Raw genomic sequence first — 8,841 nt, 5'->3', positions numbered from 1 at the left:
GCAGATTAGCAAAGGAGACTTTCAACCATGCAGGGCGAGCCTATGTTTGTTTTCTCAGAATTCTGAACAAATTCAGTCAAGTTTGATTGCAGGAGGTTTTTCACAGGAGGCTTTTAAAGCCCTTTAAGACACATCTCCTCTGGAATGGAGGTGCTGCATTCACATGTTGGCCAGATTTACCCTGAAGTCCCTGCAAGTTATTGGAGAGCAATTCACACACAAGAAAAATAAAATAAAATAAAATAAAAGCACAACACATGCTTCACAGTTCTCACTCAGACCTTCTGGGTTGCAAAACAACTTGAACATAAGTGCATTTATAAATAAATGAAAGAATGAATGAAGAAATAAATATTTGTTCCAGAAGTTTTTGTAATTTTCTGACATGAAACAAGCCACTTATAGGCCTTAGATAGTTTTTGTTTTTAAAGCCAGCACATTTTTCAGTCTGTTTTAAATTAAATATTCAGAGACATCTCAGTCTTGCCCCACCACCCATATCAAAGCCCTATGGCAAGCAGATCCCTATATACAGGGGTAACCACAAAAAGGAATTCACAGCCTACCTTGCAAAAGCTGTGCTGGATGGTCTGGTCTACTGCAGGGAGGGTCTGCTGCAGGCATCTGTGCCAGCCTCCTTCCTAGCTTGCTGGGGCTTCAGGGAGGCCTACTCAAAGGCCTCTCTGGAAGCCCCGCCGATCAGCTGAGAGGCGGGGAAAGAAGAGCTCTGCAGTTTGCAGGCTGCTCCAATCCTAGGCCTCCCCGATCCTAGGCCGGAGTTGGAGGCAAGTGGCTGAGGGGCCCTGGGGCTGGGCAGGTGAGCAATGGGGTGGGGGTGGCAGGAACTGGTGTGGCACCCCCACCTTGGTGGCGCCTAGGGCACATGCCCTGCCTGCCCCCCTCCAGTTCCGCCTATGGTGGTACCCTGCCTATGGCTCACTCTCTCTCCAGGAAAGCCTTCTAAGCCAGCTCCTTTTTATCCATTTTTTTTAAAGGTGCGTTTTATTTTATTTAAGTCTTACTGTTTTATCTCTATACTGCAGTTTAATATTGGTTTGTTTCATTTATTTATCAGTTACTTTGGTGATTTATTTTTGATGTTAAGTTGGGTTGAAGCTAGACATTTTTAAAAAATAATAATGAATTGGGCCATTCTTAGAGAACCTTGGACTAGGTGGACTATTAGTATGATAGGTGGTTCTTAAGTGCTTTTTCCCTAGTTCTTTTTCTATTCTCAAATCAGTTCTTGACCTAGAGTGCTTTATAGGTTCTGTCTGTTAGCAAACAAATTAAGCGAAATCCCAGCTTGGCTGTCTGCATTTTTAAGACTTTCTCAATTTATTTTTATTGTTACAAAATAAAAAATATGACTTTTCAACTGTTATCATCATCAAAACCAACCTGTTCGAATTAGATGTTTCCATTCCAAGTATGGTTAACATCAGTTTGTTCTTGCCTCCATCTGCTTTTGCAGACATATTAGAGACATTTCAAGGCAATTTGGTATGTTAGTACTTAATTTCCTCCATACTTTTGGGGGGTAAGCAGAAATTTACTTTAACTTGCAGGACTAATTCAACAGAAAGGTTATTTCATTGTAGCATAGTTGAGGTGATGCAACACAAAAACAAAAAGCAAAACACTTCTTTGTGTATGAATTACACTAACATTAAAATATTATTAATGCAGCAAACATCTATTTGGTTTAAAGTAATAAATATGATACTAGATATGTATATGCTGCACTGCCCACACAACAACCTCATTTTGTTCCTGACTTTCAGCAACCAAGTAGCAATTGAAACATCAAAGTATTTTTTAAAAATTACTTTCAGAGTAGCAGCCTTAAACCTATTTGAACAACTGCTCTTCTGATAGGTATGAAGTGCCATTTTTCCATAAGAAAACAGTTTAACACCAGCATCCTCCTGATTCATTAGAAGATTTTTTTAAAATGCCTGTTTAAAATACTTTACATTGATATGTAAGTGATGCAATGCACATATAAATTCCTCAACTCTCAACAAAATACCCTTTATTGCGCAAAAAAGAAAAACTAAAACTTTTAACAACTTTTAGTTTTTCTTTTTTGCACAATAAAGGGCCTTTTTGCTGAGAGTTGTTTTAAATACTAAGACTAAAAGTATCTTCTTACATTTCAAGGCTACCACATGGACTGATTTTATCGAGTCAGTTTGGGAGGTTCTACCTGTATACATTACTACACATTACTTCTGCTCTGATTTTTGACAGGAGGTTGCTACTTGAATCTAGTGAGGAATGACCAAATATTTTGTGTTTAAATTATTCAAGTCTCATTTTCTCTGACAAGAACATTTCACCAGCAGGTTACACTGCCAAGGTGGGCAAATATGTAGGTAACCCTGCAACTTTTGCATGGTAATTTTGGAGCCTGGAATAAAGGCCTTTGGAGCCCCCTCCGCCCCCACCAGCCAGTTAAGCATCTCCCCCCCCCCCGCACACACACACACACACACACAGACAGTATTTTTAACACATGGATTCTTGAGGGCACAAACAGTGATGACACTCAAAAGAATGTAAGAATATAATACAGGTATAATTATGCATTATCAGAAATAATTATCATTTGAACACACAATTTAACATATTCCCATTCCACATATTTCTTTCCCCCACCCTTTGTCTCTAAAGCAGAGGCCACACTTGGTCACCCAGCACAGGCCACAGTTGTGCTCATCTGGGCAAACACACTATCCAGGGCAGACTAAAGAGGATTTGGGGACCCCAGGGGGTGTGGACTGTGGAGGCCCTGAACTTCCACCCAGAAGTCCAGGGTAAGAGTGCCTCTGTCCTTCTGCCATCATTGTCATCATTACTGTGACCAGCACCACCACAGCAGCACACATTTTGGCAATGTCTTTGCCTCATAACAATATGGTCTTGATGAATTCAACTCATCATCAGCCCCACAGAAGCTCTTTAAGCTTTATTGCATGGCAATTGCAACTCTTTGGGGGGACAGTTGTTTATCGCATCTGAGCACAACTAGGTTCAGTTGTTCTAAAGAAGGTGAAGGAATTCCTCTTCCTGTGTTCTAGAATGTCAGAAAATTGGCCTGTTCTCAGATGTAGAGGCATAACATGAATCTCCCTGTCAGTGGTTTCCTTAGAGAGCCCTGGTGGAGTGCGGGGCCTAGGGCAAATAAGCCCGTACAGGTCCCCCTTCTAATTAGTTTTAATGGCAGCAACAAGAATGGGGCCCAGGTGGCCACCCTGCTTGCCATGCCTTAAGAACAGCCCTTCTCCCTATTGTGGGAGATCTGAAACTCAGCTTCAGATATTCTAAACAAGTGTGAGAAGTCCAAATCACTTAGCTTTCCACCTGCTAATTTAGTATGTAAAATACTTCAGTAAATCTATGGATGTGGAGTCAGATGAAGGTCTGGAGACTACAGGCTACCATTTCCCAACAAAGTACAACAATATGAAGTACGCTTTTCAATGGCTACCATACAGCTCTATTGAGATGTTCTCAAGCTGTACCACCAATGATGGAAACTGAGTGTGAAGGGTTCAGCGAAGAGAAAAATGGGCAGAGCAAAACAACTGTGACCAAGTCAGGCCCAGAAACATTAGTTCCCCATTCCTGTTGCATAAGAATGAAAGTAGAGCAAGGCATAACTCCACGAAAAGAAAAAAGAACCTAGCAACTCTGACACACTATAGGTATGAAGGCCAATAGTACCAAAGGAGAGCTGGTCTTGTGGTAGCAAGCATGACTTGTCCCCTTAGCTAAAAAGGGTCCGCCCTGCTTGCATATGAATGGGAGACTTGATGTGTGAGCACTGCAAGATGTTCCGCTTAGGGGATAGAGCTGGTCTGGGATGAACAGAGCATTCCAAGTTCCCTCCCTGGCAGCATCTCCAAGATAGGGCTGAGGGAGATTCCTTCCTGCAACTTTGGAGAAGCCGCTGCCAGTCTGTGAAGACCATACTGAGCTAGATGGACCTAGGGTCTGACTCAGTATATGGTGGCTTCCTATGTTCCTACCTACAACAAAAGAGGTATTAAATCCCTTCAGTGGCTGACATCCTAACTAACAAAGTGCACACATGTAAAGAGGGACTGTGGGGATGTGAGTGGGGCCTGTGCACAACTCCCCCAGTCTCTCTACATGCACACTGTCACATAGGAACATAGGAAGCTGCCACATACTGAGTCAGACCATTGGTCTATCTAGCTCAGTCTTGTCTTCACAGACTGGCAGTGGCTTCTCCAAGGTTGCAGGCAGGAATCTATCTCAGCCCTAGCTTGGAGAAGCCAGGTCTAATGTTGCTGCTCTGCTTGCACTCTGGAAGTGACCTGTTTACTCTCTTCCAAAGTGCTTCCAGAGCATTTTAAAAAAGAAATATTTCTATCTCCTGTTTGAGATTTAAGAGAATGCCATCAACCCTGCCCCCTATTAAGTTAAGCTGGGCATTTTCCAGATTACACGCTGCCACATGTCCCCTAAGTGCCCCCTCTGTATTGCCAGTGTTTTGACATCGCACTCGCTACACTGTCAGCAGGGTGCCGTCCATATTTCTGATGCCTTGTTTCAAATTTTTAATGATGTACTTTGGCCCTATAATGTGGTATTACCATTGCAAGAAAGTAGTTGCATTTTCCCATGGCAGGGAGGCTTGCAACTGAGTTTATGCATTGCAGCGTGTTGCAGTATTGACATTTCTTTGTCACACACACACACACACACACACACACACACACACACACACCGCGTTTGCTTGCTCTACCCCCTCACTGCAGGGAGAGAAACAGACAGGGAGAAATCTCGGCTTTCTCCTCCTTTCCTCCCCACAGATCCCAAACCCCACACCTCCCTACTCCTCCATTTGCTTCCAATATAACTTGAGCTTGGCAACACAGAAGGGGAAGGAAGATGGGGGGAAGGAAGAGATCAGAGGGGATCCCCCCCCCACTGGGGTTCTTTTGTGCATTCCCCTTTTAATTTGCTACTTTGGTCAGAGACTCAAATTAGTGCAGCTGGACAGATTTCTGAATCCAATCCTTTCTTGTGCACTTTTACTGAAGAGGAAGCCCATTGAATGAAATCATTTACTTCTGTGCAATCCCACTTGCTTACAACAAGGCCAAGGGCAGGGAGAGAGAACAGTCACTTACTTAAAAGGAAGCCTATTGAACTGAATCATGATTCATTTACTTCTGTGCAATCCCACAGCCCTCACTGGAGGAGTGCTTGCCTCCCATCCACCTCTTCCCTCCTATTTATTTATTTATTTCTCTTGAGGCATGCCAGTTCCTGTCTTTCCCCCTTCCTGGCTCATCACAGGATTCCCTTTTGCTCCCCACCTCCAATAAGCAGTTCCCTTGTTTTGTCACTCTAAAGGATCTCCTCACGCACCCCACTCCCCCACTTTTAAAATCCCCCCCCACCAGTTATTGCTTGCACAAAACTGGAATGATGCAAGACAAATTTAGATTTTTGTTTTAGAACAGCACTTCTCCCTGCTGGGGGATTTGCGCAAGGCAGCCAAGAAGTTACAATTTTTTTTTCCACATCACCCCCCCCCACCCCACTCCATTGGCCCAAATGGAGCAGCAGGAAGGGCAGATAAATATGTTTCAAGGAGAATATGGACAGTCTTGCCTTGAAAACACATTGCAATGGATCAAAAATATGAATGGCCACCAGCCTGCAACGAAGCATTGAATAATACTTTACTCTCGGTTTTAAATTGGTGCACCATTCCGTCACACTTTGCAATGCTTTACCTGTTGCAAATCTCATAGTCCAGAAAATGCCCTGGGGAGGTTCAGTTGCAGTTGCCACTGGCTTGGTTGGTGGCAACTTGAAACCATATCTTTTCTAGAGTTGTGCCGGGATTCTGGAACATGCTTCCTAATTAAGCTAGAGTATCTCCATCTCTGAATGTTGTAAAGAAGGACCAGAAGACAAGCCTGTCTAGCCAGGTACTTAGAGTTTTAAAGTTTCGGGTTTTAGAGGCTTTTATTCGCATTTTAGATTGTTTTAATTGTGTTAATGTTTTAATGGTTGTTCAAAGATTGTGAAATGCCCAGGAACCTCTGTATGGGGCGGTATTAAAATGTGCTAAATAAATAAATAAAATACTTATTTTAGGTCTAAATAAAAGTGGAGAAATACTGATAATAGCACTCTTTTCTAAAAGAGTATTATAAGTGAAGTTGTAATGAATGGCATGTTTGCACCAGAGTAAGACCCCTTTCCAGCCCCACCTTTCCTGAGTTGAAAATCCACTCAAAGAGGCTGGTTAGAATTGTAAAGGACCAAAAAGAAAAATAACCTTTATTCAGGATACTACAGAGTGTTTCAGTCCAAGGCTCTCTCGCTCTCTCTGACAGCTTCAGTTACAGATTAAAAAAGAAAGAAACACTCAGTGCTTTAAAGAATAATTCAAAAAGAGCACTCCAGTTGATAGTTGGAGTGGTGCACTTTAAAATCTCGGTTACCCAGTTGCAAAGATAATTCAAAAAGCATCCCCCAGTTGTAAGGAACCTTTAAAAGCACCTTTAAATGTTACAGAGACCTTTGCAGTGCCCTGGATGGATAAAAAGGGCACAGGTACAACATTCTTACGTTACAGATAAAACACAATAGACCAGTTGTAAGGATCTGCAAAACACTAAAGAAATCTGACACCAGCTACCTAAAACATGGTTCCCTGGCTAAACCCTTCTCCGAAGCCAAGCCCTGGCTTCTTGCCTGAACTCACCAAAACCGTGGTAGAGACTTCAGTCCCCTGCAGAATTACTGGTTGCTGCCATGGCTTGGCCAGACAACCTGTTGCTTCCCCTACCTTGCTTCAATTGAGAGAACAAAGGACCGCTTCACTTCCTGCCACCAGGCTCTCTAAGTCCCAGTCACTGTGTGCCGAGTGGCTGATCCCTAGAGGTCACTGCCTGACAGACAGGACAAGGTTCCCTTCCAGTTCACTCTTTAGGGCAAGGGAGGGGCCGATTGTTACAAAAGTACTAATACTACTACTATGAATACTTATATACTGCTTTTCGACACAAGTTCCCAAAGTGATTTACAGAGAGAGAGAGAGAGAGAGAGAGAGAAAGAGAGAGAGAGAGAATTAAATAAAAATTGATCCCTTTCCCCAAGGGCTCAAAATCTAAAAAGAAAGATAAGATAGGCACCAGCAACAGCCACTGCAGGGATGCTGTACTGGGGTTGGATCGAGTTGGATGTAAATACTATGGTAGGGCCTGTGTAGGCAGGGTCTTGAGGTTTGGTGCCATTCTTCATAACATACAACTCCTTACAAACCTCCATATAAACTAAAATCTATGCATTCGTATTTCTGCACAGAACGTCTGAAAACACACCAGCATGAAATATAAAGCAAACATTGCTGACTACAAGCTGTCAGAAAACAAAGATCATCTGTGGTTGTTGCGCCTGGAGAAAATCCGTCACTGAAGCATGAGAATGAAACACTGTAGTAATGATGGGGGAACTCCCCTAGGCTTGACTCAGATCTGTCAACATAAGTGACATGAATACTCCCGAGGGAAAGTTTTCTCCTCTCACTCTCTCAAGAAGTCTAGATAAAATCTGCTCCTAATTGCTGCCCCAGAGCTCCCAAGCCTCTTTCCCCATGGGGCCACAAGGTCTTTTACTTGGCAGCGACTGCAGTTGTTCCAGTAATGGCAGCTTCAGCTTCAGTGCATGCTACTCCTGCTCTGGCAGCAAGGACAAAGCTGTCTCCCTCTTCATCTTGCAGGCCCTAGAGATCAGGGACCCAAAAGAATGGAGGTTTCCTGTAGCCCCCAGCCTCATATGGCAAGGAGAGAAGGAGGGGAAAGAAAGAGGGGGCTAGAGTGGGTGCCCTTCACTTCCTGTTATCACCACAGTATCTGTCAGAGCAGCAGCTGGGTAAGTGTGGGTAAGCTGGGTGAGTGGAAGCAGAGGATTCTTCCCTGGTTCAGTTTAAACTGTTTTTAAGTATTTTATAAATAAATGAATAAATAAATAATAAAATTCAGGTTGGAGAGAACTTGGTGGGTATGATATTTGCCTTAACTGAATGCGAGCAGTATGAGTTGCCAGGATTTTTAGGTTTACGCAGAAGGAAGGCCAACTAATTTCAGTGACACTTATATCCGACTATGCGTGCTTTAGGGTGTAGCTTACGACACTTGCATCTTAAACCTAAACCCATATCCTATAGATAAATTCCATTGATTTCTGTGGAGCCTGTTTCCAAGTAAATGTGCTCAGGATCACAGCCCTGAGATGCAGATAAAACCAATGAGGATGCTACCACTGACTTCTGTGAGTTACACACCGTATGCCTTTGGTATGTTATCTATATCTATCTTTCTGTCTAAAAGCCTTTCTAAACCACCTTCCACCTTGTCAAAACTGGCCATCCCAGCAAAGAGTTTCTTCCCTGCTTCACATTTTAATGTCTTCAGTGTATGACTGTTAAGGAATGTCTCTTTACTAAACAATAACTTTTGTACCTACCGTTAAAGTATTACTATATTTTCGTATCACATGTGAAAATGCCTCACATAAGTCTTTTCTCCAACTTTAGAGCAGGTCCTGCTCACAGAGAATGGATAATAAAGTCATAGAACTCTGGCTTACATTTCTCCTTGCATGGTCATGGAGAGCTGCATGTGTTTAGAGATTCGTATACCATAAAGGAGAAGCAGAATGCTTGGCTGGGTGGATGTGGGAGGCATGGGGGAACAGAGGGAAACAGTGAACCTGAAAATTATCAAGATGTAGCAGGATTGTCTTATGCATATGTGAGTGCAGAGAATGAGTTTGGCCCTTAGTTTG

General features: G+C 43.0%; 1 long non-coding RNA gene across 1 annotated transcript; it reads left to right on the top strand.

The window, feature by feature from the left end:
• The first annotated feature begins 740 nt into the window (after positions 1–740).
• On the top strand, positions 741–8,559 carry LOC128351901 (uncharacterized). The gene is made up of 3 exons (XR_008320106.1): positions 741–995; positions 5,876–5,975; positions 7,360–8,559. It is a non-coding gene; the product is annotated as an uncharacterized LOC128351901 (long non-coding RNA).
• Positions 8,560–8,841: the final 282 nt, after the last annotated feature.

Source organism: Hemicordylus capensis, chromosome 3, assembly GCF_027244095.1.
Source record: "Hemicordylus capensis ecotype Gifberg chromosome 3, rHemCap1.1.pri, whole genome shotgun sequence".
NCBI classification, from domain to species: Eukaryota; Metazoa; Chordata; class Lepidosauria; order Squamata; family Cordylidae; genus Hemicordylus; species Hemicordylus capensis.
The sequence above is the reverse complement of the archived record's forward strand: the minus strand, read 5'-3'. Positions and strand labels throughout refer to the sequence as shown.